General features: G+C 38.4%; 1 long non-coding RNA gene across 1 annotated transcript in view; it reads left to right on the forward strand.

The window, feature by feature from the left end:
• The first annotated feature begins 10669 nt into the window (after positions 1 to 10669).
• Positions 10670 to 17499, forward strand: part of LOC127020614 (uncharacterized) — a 203021-nt gene continuing 196191 nt past the window's right edge. The window contains exon 1 of the long non-coding RNA XR_007767092.1: positions 10670 to 10725. This is a non-coding gene — a long non-coding RNA (uncharacterized LOC127020614). The remainder of the gene's footprint in view (positions 10726 to 17499) is intronic.

The following is a 17499-nucleotide window of genomic DNA, read 5'->3' on the forward strand; positions in this document are numbered from 1 at the left end:
AGCTTGAAATGTTTTATGTTAATACAAACACAAAAATCCTGTCAGATTTATAGCATAGAGCCCACTGTTCATTGGGAAGCAAGAAACAGATATATTTTCCTCTAGATTTGAAATACGCTAGAACTGTAAAGGGGGAAAAGGAGACTTTATTTACAGATGTGGAACTATAGGAAAAATAAAGTTTAGGGGTTTAGGAAATCTCATGCCAATTAATAGAGTTCCTTCAATTACAGAAAAATAAGGTTAAAAGGTACCTCGAGACATCTTCTAGTCCATCTTCCTCCTCCAAAGCAGGATGTGCAGGATACTTCTGCCAGTCCTGACAGATGTTTATCCAACTTCATGCTCTGGAATTCCAATAGTAAGGCCTTTCCAGTCTCCCAGATGAGCTGTTCCTAAGCTTTACTATCTTTCAGATTAGGAAAAAATCTTTCTTCCTATAATTACGCACAATTATATGCCCTGTTCCTCTGGACCCAAACTTTATTTTGTTCCTCCTGGCAACTGTCATTTGTATGCTTCAAGACTGTGGTATTCCTCAAACACCCTCTCCCCCCATAATTTCTGCCTGCCCAAATTCCTTCTCATAGGTTATGTTCCCTACGGGGGTTTCTGATATAATCCAGGTAGCAGTTGCTTTTCTATTTTTTGGCTGCATGATACAGTTCACTCACACTCATTTCGTAATCTACTATCTGGCTTTTTTGCTCTCCTCAGTCCTGCATTTCTGCCTCTGACTGTTCCTGCATAAGCAGGAACAAGTCCTTATCTTTGGTCTTAATTAGTTCTATCATCTTTTTTTTTTCCATACCACTGCTTCAGTTAGTCAAAATCATTTTGATTTCTGTTCCTGTTCTCTAGCATACCTGCAGGTCCTCCCTCTTTGGTGTCATCTGCAAGCTTAGAAAGGATCTCTTCTTGATAAAACCTTGAATAGAACCAGACCCAGGATAGAGCTCACCTTCTTCCTTAGGTGGTTGCCTTCTTACCCTATCATTGAAGGAAATGAGATTTTTTTTTTTTTACATGATTTATTCTTGCAAAATCCATGTCAGCTGTTACCTACCTTCTTGTCATCTTCCAGGTGCTTACAAATAATTTTATTACTTCCCTTTTCTCCCCAAGGGTTGAAGTCAAGCTATCTATCTGATAAATTTTCCAGCTACTCTTTCCCCCCATTTTTTCATATTAAGACTGGATTTCATTCTAGTAAACCCTTCTCTCTCCAAGTTCCCATAGATAATAACTTCTGAGATTTCTTCAGCTTGTTCTCTGCATATTTTATGATGAAAATCATCAGGCCTAGACTGTTTGAAATCACCTTAATTACCTAAATATTCTCTAACCTATTTACTCCTCCTTCTCCTCTGAGATCTTATCCTCTTTTTTTTTGGTATTTAATGCAACAGACTCCTCCTTGTAGTTGACTTACTCTATTAGTTAAGAAGGTATAGACCCCTCTGCCAGGTCCCTGAACATAATACACTTCATGCAGTTTTGCTACAACAGAATTGAGGAGGTTATAGAGATTCTGCAGCAGAAATTTCATGTACCCTACGATAGCTCTCTAAAGAATCTCCGAGTCGTAGAGCAGAAGAAGGTAACTCAGCTCCAGTGCAGCTGCAGCTGCATGTATCTGCCAGGGCATGGAGTGGCAGGCTTAGCCCACACAGCGATGCCACTGCAGCTTGGAGACAGCACTGGTGACAAGACTTCCCTGAAGGTCTGCTCTACTTTTACAGGCAATGCAGTCCTGGCAATTCTGTTACCTTTGAGGGACTTTCATGTGCCTCAGTATAAAAGCAGAATTTGTAACTTAGTTATGTCACATTATTGCAGTTTCCTCCTGTAACATGCCTAGTTAGCATGTGATCTGTTTATTAATCATAGAATCATGGCCGGCAGGGACGTGGAGAGGCATCCTAGCCAAATCCCTGTGCAGGGACAAAAATAAAAGTTGAAGTGTTTCTGGCAGATGTTTGCCTTATCTGTTCTTAAAAGCTCTGCAACCCTTCTAAGTAGTTCTTTCAATGTCTAACTGTCCTAATAACTAGGAAGTGTTTGCTTGTGTGGTCTAATTCTTGATGCATTGTAAGGCTTTGTGCTGGTTTTGGCTGGGACAGAGTTAATTTTCTTCACAGTAGCTAGTATGGGGCTATATTTTGGATTTGTGCTGGAAACAGTGTTGATATTACAGAGATGTTTCCGTTACTGCTGAGCAGTGCTTACACAGAGTCAAGGCCTTTTCTGCTTCTCACCCCACCCCACCAGCGAGGAGGCTGGGGGTGCACAAGAAGTTGGGAGGGGACACAGCCGGGACAGCTGACCCCAACTGACCAAAGGGATGTTCCATACCATGGGATGTCATGCTCAGCATATAAAGCTGGGGGAAGAAGAATAAAGGGTGGGGGACGTTTGTAGTGATGGTGTTTGTCTTCCCAAGTAACCGTTAGGTGTGATGGAGCCCTGCTTTCCTGGAGATGGCTGACCACCTGCCTGCCGATGGGAAGCTGTGAATGAATTCCTTGTTTTGCTTTGCTTGCACGTGGGGCTTTTGCTTCACCTATTAAACTGTCTTTATCTCAACCCATGAGTTTTCTCACTTTCACTCTTCCGATTCTCTCCCCCATCCCACCGGGGCGGGGGGGGTTGGGGGGGTGGGGGGCGCGGAGTGAGCGAGCAAGGGGCTGTGTGGTGCTTAGTTTCTGGCTGGGGTTAAACCACGACAGGCTTTTATTTTCTATCCTGTCCTATCCTAGTAGAAAAGCAGAGAAGTTCATTATCTTCCTCCCTGTGGCAATCGTGTATGTACTGGCAGATTGCTGTCTCATGTCCAGGCAAGGTGGTTCTTCAATATTTACACCATTTCCCTTGAAATATGTTTTAAACATGTTGGGGACAGAGAATAGCTTGTTCAATTTCGGAGCTGACAGAATGCAAAATCATGTATTGATTCTGTTATTAACCTAAAATATGTTTGATCAGCTTGTCTCACTTTTCACTGCACAATCCTCTGTAATTCTATATTTTATTTTTTATTGCGTTTTTGTATTGTCACAGTTCCAAATTTAAACCAAAAAAACCCCAGAACCTATGGAAGAATCAAATATCAAAGCAAATATTTGATTTTTGTATAGTTTCCAGAAAGCAAAATTTATCCCTAGTGTGAGCAGACACCATTCTTTGGACTTAATGGGGATATGCAGAACTATAATGAGTCTGAACTGGCTTTTCACTGCAATATTGGTTATTGTGTATGTGCAGCAGTCACAAATCTCCTGCCAGTAATATTCAATGAAAATATAAAGCATATAAGGACACATATATGTAGTTCCATGTTAATGTTATTATAATAGAAATTAAACTGAGGCTGTTAGACTAATAACAGGTACCAGCCTTCTGTTTGCATAATTAATGAAACAAACTATATTTGTAAACCAATTTGTAGGGCATCGGCATTGTGGAATTTTCCAGACTGTGGGTTAGATAAACTGTTTCATGTTTAACAAGACACATGTGAAGACTTCAAGCTGTGACTGCAAGACATAAGGTCAACCCCTTGTGGAACCAAAAGGAAGAAATATTAGGATAAACAGAGTTACATCTTGAAATTTATAAATTGATGGAGTGACTCGGGGGGAGGAAGAGAGGAAGAATAGTATCAAACAACAAAAATATTATTCAGCAGAAACAGTAAAAAATAATGGTAATGGGAAACCAGGATTAACACCTTCTTATTAAAGATCAGACATTGATCCTTCACCGTGCGAAGGGTGAAACTTGAGTCTAGAGGGCTCAGCCAGAGGACCTGAGGGCATGCAAAGTGATATTTGCATATGGTTTCATCATCCCATGGTTATAAAACTGAGCACTCTCAGTGGTATCAATGCCTTGCAGAAAACAGTATGCCTCTGAGAAAGAAAGAGGAGGGACAGATAACAAAGGAGATGATGGTGGAATAGGCTCAGCATCAAATTTGCTAAGGTGTTGCTTTTCACTTGACATGAATTCTGTATTGAGGCCAAATTCACTTTGAGAGCAAGTTCCTTCTCTGATACAAAAGGCAGAGTGGAGCAATACACAAGTATTATTTGTGTTTGCATAATATCCGTGCAAGTATAGTTTGTATTGTATTTGACTTTCCATAACTGCATGACAACCTGGATATACATATGTGCAGAGTACCTTGTCAGTTACTACCTAGGCACAGCATCTGAGGTGGCTTCTAATAAAAATCCATAACTCTCTGCATCATGTGCTGCATGAAATCACATGCATTCCAAGGTGTTAAGGCTTAGCAGTAATGTTGGAATTAAAAATGAAAGGTATAAAAAATGTAGTTCTCGTGTATAATTAAAATTAAACTGGAGCTCATTTAAATAGTTTCGTCAAGAGTCAACATTTGACTTTTTACAAGATATATGTCTTCGTGAAGTGATTAGAATATCTATACCTTCTTGTTCTTCTGAATTCTGAGTTTTCTTTCCTGTGTTTTCTCTCTGAGTAATATCAATCGGACCACATGATGTGAATTGGCTGTTGCTCTTAAAATACAGCATCTCAGGCAGACGCCAAGAGATACCACAAAAGATCTTAGCAATAACTAGCATATGTAAACCTTACTGGGCCTGAATAGCAGGAGGAATTTATAAGATGCTTTTTGTGATACTATGCATATAAGAGCATCCCCAAAAACTTGCGCATGGGAAGATCTTTGTGCAGAAAAGGACATAGCCATTGGCATATTTGAGATGATTGAAACCAATGACCAAATGCTTGTTAAAAGTTAGTTATTAATATTTATGCTGAGATTTTCAAAGGAGCCTAAGGGAAATGTATGCTCCTGACTCATTGAAATTCACAAGGAGCTGAGTGCCTAACTCCCTTAGCTTCTGCTGAAAATCCCAGCCTTAATCTCTGTGTGACAATCTGATTTTGATGTTTTACAAACCACACTCCCAAGAATGTGGATATGCTTGGGAAGCTGGGAGAATGCTGTGAGTGCTTATATTTAGTGCCTTTATTTTGACATAATTGTTTAAAGGACTTTAGATGAAAATTTGTAAAGTGAAGCAATTTCCAGCTGAAAACCTCATAACACAGGCTTCAGTCTGTATTAGTGATGTAAACATATACATTAAACTTTGTAATGGAATTTATGAGACTTAATGAGCAAATTTTTATTGTGCTGTAATACTATGTTGAAGCTGTTCTTCCTTCTTCGTTTTTCTTTGCCTACAGCTACAAATAAATTTGACATGCCATATTATTATGTTGTCCTAGTTCACCGTAAGTTTATAATGTTACCTAAAACCAGAGCCTTTATTTGAAATTGCTGGCAAAAGTGATTTTGCATCATGCCTTTCACTCAGAATGATATACAAAATGGACCCAATCATTTGAAAAATATGTTCATAGCATATTTTTTTATCATACTTATTTCTAATGATATTGCAACTGTGAATCTTCAACTAACCAAGACAGCCCAGTCAGCTTATTTCTTCAAAGACTCACTGTAGCATTGTGAACAAATACAAACAGGTAATGCTAATTTAAACTATCAAATGGCTGGTTTTGTTCAAAGACACTAAGATCTATGTGACTATGCAAATTCAGTCCTTGGTTATACTCTTGCAATCCTACTATCATCAAGCTGATTGCAGAAGCGTAACCAAAGGAAAAAGTATCACTCCTACTGATATATCTGCGAGCCTGACTCCATAATCCCAAACTATTTTATTTATAAGGTACCCAAGGGTGGAAATAATTTAATATTTCAGCTTGTGTTTCTGCTAATTGCCTTCCTGAAAATGAAGTAACCCACAAAGTCCAGTTCTGTCTACAGAACTGGAAATTTTGCCAAAGTCTTTACTGTTGGAACAGGTGGAGGATTCCTAGCCGCACCAGCCAGCTCCACCTTCAGTAACTCAGCTTCTTCCACATTATTGTTAGTGTAAGCTATCAGCTTAAACCACAGGTCAAGTGTGCTTATAGACTCATAGAAATATACCGTAAAAACTAAACTGATTGCTAATCAGTGAACTATTGTAGTTAAGCTACACTGTGTTATAATACTAGAATAGGATCATTTCAGTCTTTGAAATGACAGACAGTATTTTCACAATGATGTTTCTTTTAGCTGAAAGCTGTATTTTGAAGCCAAGAGCTGTAGTAAAGCAGAGGCAAAATATGTACAATTCACATTAACATTCTGTTAATGTTTAGAGGTCTAAATGGTAAGGAAACTATATAGATGTAAACACTACACCCAGTGAGAGATGAACCACTTTATCACCCTTCTTATATGTCCTGAACAACAGGCCCTAACTCAGGCCCACTGACTCATGGACTGTTTAGCTCTAGTGCCATGTACATGATAAATAATATTGGTAATACTCAGCAATATCACGCTTCACTGTCCAGCTGAAACCGGAGGATTCCTTACTTGCTTAAAGAAATATTTACTGAAATAGATCTTAAAGTTCATCAATACCTCTCCCCTGGTATTATTCCAGAGTATGTTCACTGAAGGCAATATGTTACCAGCATAGCTAAGTGTCCACTTGGCTCAGGCTTTCCAGGTATCCCAACCAAGGCTTTGTTTTAATGAGAAAGAATGCTGTGTTCTGGGGCTCAGAGCTCAATTAGCTGTGGGATTTTAATATTCTTATGCCTGATTAGGAGTCCAGGTAACAAGCAGAGCTGGTTGAACTTCTTTCCATATGAAAATGTAGGAAAAAATAATTAAACTGAAGAAAAATGTCAACTTTTTTGTTAATGCTTCTCCCCCACCTTCTTTGGTTAATTATGAAACTCTCCTTTTTCAAATTGGAAAGATAAAAAAGAAAAAAAAACCAGAACTGTTCCACAATTTCGTAGTTCTTCCATCTTTCTTTTAAACAACTCTAGAAATGAACCTTTTTCTTCCTACTGTGATTTAAGTTTCTCTGCCCAAGGCATGAGAACACAAGATTTAACAGTGACCACAAATGATAACATTGGTTAACTTGGCTTCAGAAGCTTCTTTCAGCTCCTCCTTTTAAGAGAAAATCTTTGGTACTCAAAGATCACGTAGTGAAATCCTAGCCCCACTGAAGGCACCAGGAAATTCAGTTGCGCTTACTGGTAACAGAGTTTAGCATCTATTTTTGTGATAAATATCCAAAACTGTATCTGTGCAGGTTTTCTTTATAAACTTCTTAAAATCTAACTATTCAACAAGACATTATCGAAGTTGTAAAGAACCTGTTAAGCATTGCCAATCCTGTTAACATCGCTGTGATGAATACAAGTGCAGTAGGAGTAATCTGACAACAGGCAGCAGGGCAAACCCTGTCTTCCTAAGCAATTCACAAAAGTGTAAAACAATCTTTTCATCTTTGTTTTGCAAGTGGAATGGCACCTTTGTCTTCAGAAACGTGTAAACTGTCACTGCCTGAAACATCAAGCTGAGCCTTGTCATGCCCGTTTATATGAGACTGATTGTGTAGTACTAATCTACAGGCTTTGAAACTGCTTCACTTGCTAAATCCAGTTGAAGACTGAAAAGTGCTTGATAAATCCTTAGAGTGTTTTAACTTTGAAGAATTCTTTTGCAACCGAGACAAACAGGATTAGTACATTTGGCCTCCCATAAGGGAGCTCTGGATCTCCCTTTCACTGACAGAGCACCCTTGCCATTTTTCCTCCCATTAGCACCTCTTGATCAGAAAGGTAAAGAGATCAATAGGTTTGTAACATCATCTTTTTAGCCTGGCCCTAATAAAATATCTGTTGAATTCTCTGTATTACAAGACTGTGATTCAAAGCTTTCTAATTTAGCTGTAAAGCATGTTCTGGCCAACATTTTCTGATAGGAAAGTGTGCTGAAGTCAGTGGAGTGCTTTCTAATCAATTCCAGTGGCTCTGGATCAGGTTATAAAATTTTATCCTGTTGTTTTTCTTTTTTTTTTTTTTGTTGTTTGTTTTTTGCTGTTGAGGTTCCAGCTCCATCACTAAATATGTTCTACTATTTTCAAAGAAATACAGATAAACCAAACCTTACATGATCATTGTAATTAAGGGTTTAGAGATTGTTTGGCTCTCATAAGTACTTTAAATGACTATTTTTAAAATGAAACCTTACAAGCTGATAAAAGCTAAGCAATCTGTGGTCCCTTTGCAGGTACTTTCACCTATGTGCACAAATGGCTTTTACTCTCTGTTTACTGAGAGTACTGGCAACCACCCACCCTTGTATTCAGAGGAGAGTTAGACTCTACTCTGGCAGCTGGGAGGTGTGAACAGGATGGAAAAGCAAGGCCTTTTACTCAGCACTCCTTCCGAACGTACACGTTGTGACCCAGTTTGTAAAAGCAATGGAGAACCATTCTGTATGCCGAACATTGTCTGCAGAGCTGAGAGGGATTTTGCTGCCAGGGAAAATGCCTGGCAGGTTACAGTGCCTGGAAATTTAACTCATTCATTTTGGAAGTGTTTTAAGTCCATCAAAAAGAATTCTGTACTAGGACATGAAAACACAAGTAACTGAATCGCACAAAAGCCCTGCTCAGCCTCTTCAATGCCTAGGGAGCCTTGGCACCTTTTGAAAGGCAGCCTCCCCATTTTGGTTGAGCTGAGCACTTGCTTCCCCCTGCAGCCATTCTGGAAAGACAGACAAGGTGCTCTTGCACTTGACTGTCCAAAATGAAGACCTATGCAGAACACATGAGCACACACTGACAATACTGAGTTCAGCTAGTGATAGCCACTGGTGTGCAAAGGTTGCTCTGGTATTAGTATGGCTGCTCCCAATCTTTATGTAACATTTGAACAGCTAAAAGCATTGCTCTAGGAAGTGTGAGGTTATTCCCTATGCCCTGTTCAGGCCGAGGAAGATCAAAGCCACATTGTCAAAGAAAACGCTACCAGCATCCACACTGCTGGCTCTGTCCAAAGTTGAGGTGACCGTCACCCCTCAGATGGGATCTGGGCCAGTGTATAGAAACGTTTAATAAGATTAGGCCCAGAGAAACCAGGGGTAAATGAAGTGGGTATATATGGGCAGAACACTAACCATGCTCAGAACAGCTCAAGTACCAAAAGTAGTATAGCAATAATACTGCAATATAAATACAGCAATGATAAACTGCAGAGCAGTTTAATGCAGGTGAAGTGATGCATTGAAGACTGACAGGGAGTGCGCTCGGGAAGCCCTTTCTGGTACTATGCTGTATGGAATAGATATTCATAGAGAAAGGCAAGACTTCAGAAACAATTTTCTATTTAGCATTCCCTATTCCTTCCCCTAGGTGTCTTGCACATCACTTAGTCTTCTGTCTCCAGTGAATTCCCTTTGTAACAATGATTAGTGAATTCTGCTACCAGGGTTGAGTGCATTTGTATCTGGGCCTTACTCTTCTGCTTGTCTGTATGGTCTCTAGCACACAGTGCTTTGTAAATAACAGCAAGTGCTTTGGCTTGCAACGTTTTTCAAATCATGTTTAGCACAGAGGAAAAGCATCTTTGACAGCTCTGCAAACTCAATCTTGAGATACAATAGACTTTTACATTGCTGTAGTTTAAAAAGTTAAAAGTATACAGTTTAAAAACTGCCTACCTAGATAGTAACATGACAGATTTTAAGCGGATTTAAGCCTTTCTAATATAAACAGTACTAACACTAAAAAATTGTTATTTCAAGCTCTTTCCTTTTTTTTTTTTTTTTTTTGTAAGCGGAAACCCTGCAAAGATGGCAAATGTGTATCTTTTCCGTCACTTCATAGAAAGGCAGCAAAACATACAGAAGAAAAGCCTTTCTCTCTGGCTGATTTCCCAAATGTACTTTGAGTTACCAACCACATTTAAGAGGCTGCTGGAGCTTCTTTGTACAGTGAGAAAGTGCTGAAACAGAAAAAGCATTGAGCAGAATATGCAATGACTTTGTCACAATTATGGGCATCAAACACAGGGTTTTCAGACACAATCCTTTATCCTGCAGATGTTTCAGCTCAGTGTGTTGATCAGCATATTGCCCCAGGAAATTGCCTTACTGATCAAAAAGTGTCTGTGTGTGCTCCCCTTGCACATATCCAGCATAGTCTTTTCAGGACAACTACTAGTTTGAATATACAGGAGCTAGCAAAATCGCAGACGAGCAGTTGAAACATTCCACTGATGCACCTTGACTTATTAGAAATGCTGCATCTATAGTAAGCAAAAATATTCTTCATCACAAGTGACATTCAGCACTTATGATGTGTGTAGGAACATAACCTTTGCCTCTTTGTTTAGTGCTCTCCTCTGGGAAACAATTGCCTTTTGAGATATCAGGCAATGCAAGCTCAGTCATGGTAACATTTAGTTTTCCTTTCAACTTGCTGTATATAAAATCTGTCATAGAGTGAGAATTTTCTTGGTACTATAGGCATGAGGCCAAATCCTTTCCTGATATTATCTCTTTCACTTAGTTGAAGTCATGTCAGAAGAAAATTTAGTTTTATCTCTGTATTGTCTTTTTTGCTAGAACTGTGGCCACTATATAAAGTTGGCTAAGTGTTATTTGTTTCTGTGCCAGGAAATATCTTACCATCTTCACAAAGGTGATCAGTGAATTTGTGCTTTTTCTTTGTCAGATGCCCACCTTGTGCTATTTTGCATCTGAGTTTTGAAGATACTGAGGACCAGCTGCTCCTGTGAACTTCACTGACAGCTGGAAGGACTTAACAGTGAGAATCTACCTTATGGGTGAGCACTCAAAAATGGAGTTTCCATTATGTCCTTATAGTGATAAGACTTCAAACCACAGTCTGCCTGCCCCGTCAGTCTAATGATTAAGGGCTGAACGTTTGGATTTGGGTTTACCCACTTAGCTCTTTGGGCATTTACCTGATACATCAGGTTGATTGTTTAATGCCCAGAAAGTCACTGCTATAGGGAAGGTTAGTTAATGGCACGCAGAATTGTCTATCAGAAGTACTTCTCTCCCCCATTCCCTACCCTCCTCCATGTTGGCATCTGAGACTAGGGCCTAACATTAGTGAGAAGACTCTACTTTCATAGTGTGTCAGGGAAAACAGGTTTGTGGCAAGGAAACACAAGGAGATACACAGGTTAGACCACCACTTGTGGACAGGGGAACAGTGGGTCTGTACTTGCCTCCTGAGAGGCAAAGAAGAACAAGGAAGGATTGGATCCTTCTGCCCAGTGTCCTCACCTAACGTTCTTCCAACTCAGCTAAGCCAAACCAGAGGGAAAAATAAGGAAGCAAAATACTTCTATGCCTTGCTAAAGGGAAGGGAAGAACAAAGTGTGATTCTTCAATCCGCTGTTTCATAGAGAAGCAACATGTGGCCGTAATTCAATCTAGTGTTCACTCATTAGTTCTACAAAGCATTTGCACTTTTATTCGGAAATTGGATTTGGTAAATATGATGTGTTCTACTGTGGACCAGGAGGGAAGTTCATTAGAGAAATTGCAAGGCTACGGCCTTTTTACCTCAGAACAAGCCTTTGGATTTTGTTAATCAGGTACATTTGTCATTTACACTGATGATAAATATTTGACAAGTAATCAGCTCTGGGAGGAATACGATTTACTGCTGCAATGTGGGTTTGTGCTATTAATAACAATAATAATGTTTGGCACCAGTATAGCCAGTGTAAGCAAAGGATAGAACAGATTTCCCAAGCTCTAGCTGGCTGAATGTGGTTTTCTATGTCCTGCTGAGAAGGGTTTGCCAGGGACAGGCGTGTTGGGATCAAAAGGACATGGAAAAACAAGAGCAGAGGCTTGGTGCGAGTTTGTCATTGTGTTTAAGGATGGATTACTGGGTTTGATAAGATTTATCCCATTTTATTTCTCTCAGATGGATTTAATTTGAGACTGAGATTTTCAATGTACTGCTGTGAAAGGATTTCATTTTTTAAGAGAAATTTGAGTAGGATTCTGTATAAACTGTGTTGAAAATTTTGTCTTCAACTTTTTCTTGCAGAAAATTAAGCATTTGTTGAGGTGATAGTTGTTTTGTTTGTTTGTTTTTTTCCTTTCACAGAAGGTGTTTGTTTTCCTTCAAAAGTAAAGGAGATCTGTTTTCATTAAAAGAATGAAAACCTGCAAACGTAAAACATTTGTTTTGGTTGGAAAATCCCGTCCCCTCCCCTAATAATCCAAGTTTAGTTGTTCAAACTTCCAGTATTTTCAGGGAGGTGGGAAGGAAGATCCAAGAAAGGAATTTCTAGAAACATCTGGTATCTGTGCATGTTTCAAGAATGTCACCCTGTCTTGGATCTGTACGTGTTTTCCTCTATTGCAAAACTGTCTTTGGTCCAGATATATAACTATTTGCAGTGAAAATCCCGCCAGGTCCATTTCTGCGCTTCTGGGTAGCTGTTAACTTTTTCTGCAGTTATTATACAAAGAATCAATATAGTTTCCTTTCTAACTCAGTTATTATGCAAAGGGTCCAGACAAGATTAAGAGCTGTTTGACTGACAGCAGAGCAACTTTGCCATTAAATAAATGTGAATCACTCAAATACATGAGAGCCCTTATCTTACTGAACAGCAGCAGGTATTCACTAACTTGTGCATTGGTGCAGTGTTTCTTTTTTATGGCTGATTGCTTAAATAGTGCATCTGAGACCTGCGTGGCCCTGCTGGTGCAACGTGATAGGTCTCAGAGAGCAGCAAAGGTTACATGCCGTTTTGATGATTTTATTCAGTTTGATTCCTAGCTTTTCAAAAGCTGCAGCCTAACCCTTTTCTGAAATCTTTCTGATAGCTGCGTCATCTCAGAGAACTGTCGCCAACATTTTATTCATATATTTACTTCTTTATTGAAGAACTGTTTTTCTTTCAGGTATACCTGTTTGGAATGAAAATACTATTTTTGTAATGCACTTGAGTGTTTTTCATTTTGTGCGAATACAAAGTTTGGACTCTCTTTTCATCCTTTCTGTTGCAACCTTTGTAATATATTTGATTGATAGATTTTATTACTATGGTTACTCCAATTTTATACAGCAGATTTTATTTGTGAGAGTAGTATCATGCTCTGCCCTCATTCAGCCTACTTTGTTATTGTTTATTGCGGGTTTTTTCCCCACTGCTTTCTTTGAAAACAAGCTTGCCGCAAAATAAAGAGTTTCTCATCTCTTTAAATCCACTATGTTCTGCACTGCTACCTTACAGAGAGAAGAATCTTATGTACTGAAGTACCAGGAAGTTTTGCTGGCCGCAAGAGTTCAGAAATCAAAATCATATAGAGAGCTTCCATCTTGTTACATGGCTTTTTTTTTTTTTCTTTTCCTTTAATTTTTATTTGAAAAAAGATTTTGCAGGGCAAGTCACAGTGATTTACTTGCATGCTGCGGGCTGATTTAGGATGCTTATTCGATCAGTCTGCTTCTAATGACACTAGAAATACCATAATGGATGGAACGTTCCTGGCCTGCTCTAAATTGGATTAGATGGTTTACTAATGTAATACCGGCAAGCCAAATCAGCCTGTGATGCCATGGGGATTAATCTATAGGGAATATTTGATCTCTAATGCCCATGTGCTAGTTGAAGTGCAGTCATATCTTTTGATTTAATAAACCATTTTTATATTTCCCAACGGTATATATGTGTTTGAGCAGGATGAGCTAATTGGTAGAATTACCCTTTTTAAATGAAACTTCATAACTTGCTGCTAAATGGAAGAATACTAAGTACTTCAGTCTTAAAACATTTGGCCGTTGTTTATGCAATTTCTTCTTGACAGCTTAAAATGCTAAGAACCACACAAGGATTTGGTGTTCTCTGTTAAGAGACAAAACTAATGATGCTGAAATATCTTGTAAAATACTCATTTGTTACTGAACTGAGGAGTCACAAAAGATACATATCCCTGTAAGTCAAATATATTAGATCTGTTTTTATTCTGGTCATCACATGATTCCTTTAAAAATTAACTCTTGATATACAGACATTTACAGATTGATGATCAAATAAATTATTAGGAAATAGGTTCAGAAACAAGGAAAAACTACACAGTGCTGTGTTCTTGGGTGTCACTTGTTAGCACTGCACTGTTTGCTGAGGTATTCACTGCAGATCTGTCTAACCTTTGGCTGGCAGATGACTTGTGCAGGTAGCAAATGGAGAGGCACAGGGGAAGGAATAAGAGAACTGCAGAATTACAAAGCCAAAACTTCCTTTCTGTTTAGGTGTGTGCATCTTAGTGCACTTGTACTAATTGATAGCTTTTACTAAAGTGAATGTAAAATGTTTGCATTATGCCCAAGTAACTTTGCTGTTAAATAAGTCATCCTATATCAACTGAAATCTGCTGTAACTTTGCGGTTGATTTTGATAGCAGCAGAGGAAGTCTTGTGGTGAAATTAATAAATTAATGTGCGCATATATATATATATATGTTTCCTGGGTATAATTGCCTTAATTTGAATAGCCATGACATAATGTACAGACACCTGAAATAAAATCTTTCCCCTTCACTTTGCCCTCTGACTTAGCTGCTTCTATGGCTAATATTTCAGACTTCCATACAGATGATATAAACATGAAACAGTACCTACCACAATATGAAAATACGTAATTTTCCCCACCAAATTATGCATGCCACATATCTAAGACAGACACATCTTTCCCCTTCCCAGAACTGTGACAGATCCTAAATTGAATATCCTGACTAACACCCGGGTTTGACACACTTACTATATTCCATAACACAGCTGGGATTACAGGATTTCCAGTTATATGTTTTGAAGTGTGTACCACATGGAAGCATGTGTTTCTAACCTTGGCCATTCACAAAATATCAGATCATAAAATAATTACATGCTAGTATATAGGAACAAGATTTTAGATCTTTTTAATGGTTTAAAGAATTTATTATTGCTAATATTTCTGTCATTCCAAGCCTTTTCACAGTAAAGGAGTAAATCTATTTGAAAAGTGCTTTGAGAAACAGTACTGTAAAAACAATAAGATTCCTACAATTTTGTCTGAAACCCCTTTCCAAGAAGCAGCATAAACAGAAATCATGAGAGTATTTGCTAGTTTGTATCAGGTGTTTTGGACGACTTATGCAACCTCTGTATAGCTAGATGTCAAAATGTCAGTCAGTACATCACCAGTACATCGTTCTGTATTAGAGATTGTCTGTTCACCCACTGGTTTGCTGGTAGAGTGAGCTTTCAGGTATTTTGCTTCAAATTATAATCTATCAAATATATCAAACAAAGAAAATCAGACCATATATTTAGCTTCCCAGCTGTTCTAGGTGGCAAGAGAAGTTTGATCTTTTGACTGCTGCTGAAACTGGTCCTTCCAAAGAAATCTCCAAACATTACTATATCAGCTGAAGTATTCCTGCTTGCTGGAGTTGTCTTATCCTTCATTAGACCAGTCATCTTCAGCTGATGTCTTTAAAATAGAATATTTTTCACTGGTACTGAGTCATCATGAGTTACGTACCTCATTCCTTTAGGTTTCTGTGAAAGTCTCATCTCACTATAATGTTCTGCATCTCGCTTTCTCACTTTGTCTAGGTATGTAGGCCAGAATCTCACTATATGATAGTCTGGGTGTATGAAGACACATAATGTTAAGGAAACAATTGTAGAGATTATTTCCTGTGGCTAGGTTGGCCAATCATTTTTTTCCAGCAGGGAGCTTTCTGATAAATGTGGACAGCTGTTCTTTGACTTAAGCTACTAACTATAAAACTTTTCCAGCAATGGTAAGACACTTGTGGTAATAAATCAAGTTTGGGAGAACCGGCATGCATTATTTGTTGTGTTTGTATGCCACTGACATGAAGGGACACCTTTTCAAATACAATTGCTTGAATCATGTGCAAGTATTTCCATGCAAGAACAGAAACTGAGTTTTGCATTTGACTAGAGCTTTGCATTTGTTTGTGCATGAACACATGCTGACTGTTCTGTCTTCAGGAAGCACATCTGAGATGTTGATATACTGGAAATTTGACACTGAAGGATATATATCATATCTGACATGTGAGTGTTGCTGTTATGCTATGAATTTTAGCAGAGATAGTCACTTTGGAAGAGAAGTATAGTTAGAAAAAAAGTTATTAGTTAACATTAGAAAACATGCCAGATGCAGTTGTGAAATAAATATGTTTGACTTAACTTTTGAATAATGAAGAATAGCCTAAGTAATAGAAATGGAGTGATGTTACGCATTGGAGTATCTAAATATATTTTTGCCTATTGGCATACCTCTGCGCAGTCCAAACATTCCTGATACTGTGACAGAGTAGAGGGTACACAGCCTTTGTATCATAACAATATGGAGCCCCAGGAGTCTGACTGGTTCTTGATACTTAAAATCTGCTGAAGAAAATTCAAAAACATGTCTATATAATTATTTATGCCATGTACAGTATTTATAAACATTCAATGAATGCGTTTATTCAGCTTGTCATGTAGTGATTTGCAAGTAATAATGACTTTAAATGGAACTGAAAATAACAGGGAGAAGTGCTAGAGTAGTTCCAAATGCCCCAACAACATTGAGACCTTGTGCATTCAATTCAGTGACTGGGACACTTCAGTCTGTATCTAATAACTCCAAAAAGCTGTTATTTTGAGGGCTTGTTTTACAACAACTTTAACTTCTGATCATCTGGGTTATGTCAAGCTTAAAATGAAAGATCACCATGTTTTGGACAGCGATAGAGACTTCTTACATTTCTAGTTTGAAACAATAATAATAGCAGTAGAAATAAAGATGTAGCTATTACACAGCTATGTGTATATAGAAGATACTTTGAATTTGGGATTCATTTCCCTGCGTACTGTCTGAGACACTTTAAACATTTTAAAGACCCGCCGTAAATCCATCCCTGCTATTTTCCACAACTGTGGAAAGTCATGAGAAAACAGGCTTTGAAACCCTTGCTCACTAGTGTATGCATATAAGCTGTCTGAAATCTCTTCTAACTTTTCTCACTGTCAAGCCATGTAACTGCTTCCAAAGACACCTGACTTTATTGACGAAGAGCTATTATAAATTGTTCCAATACACATTTCCAGAAATGTTCTGATGACACTCAGAGCCTCATAAAGGTAGGGTCAGTAAAGAGCAACAAACAAGAAGTACTTCACCATCGCTATAATGCCAGCAAGATAAGCATGCCACTCCTGAGAACTTCATAGTATATGTTACCAAGCACACCCTGCCTTGTGCAAGAGAAGAAAAACTGTAGGATGATGATGATGATTTGGAACAGCACAAGAATAATGTTCTGATTTTGTATTCCACCACTTTGTACTCCTTGACTTTCAGAAGCGACCATTTCATAAAAGTCATATTTGCTTTCCTTTGATTTACAATTATTGAAATTTTAATAAGGGTTGTGCAGTGACTCCAGACATCACATATTGTCAGTGAGAAATTATAACTTTATTGCAGCACACACTGACAGCCAACTCATAAAAATGAATGACATTCTATATCATAACATCTCATAGGCTGTTCAGCATGTTA

The sequence above is a fragment of the Gymnogyps californianus genome, chromosome 11, assembly GCF_018139145.2.
Source record: "Gymnogyps californianus isolate 813 chromosome 11, ASM1813914v2, whole genome shotgun sequence".
Taxonomy (NCBI): domain Eukaryota; kingdom Metazoa; phylum Chordata; class Aves; order Accipitriformes; family Cathartidae; genus Gymnogyps; species Gymnogyps californianus.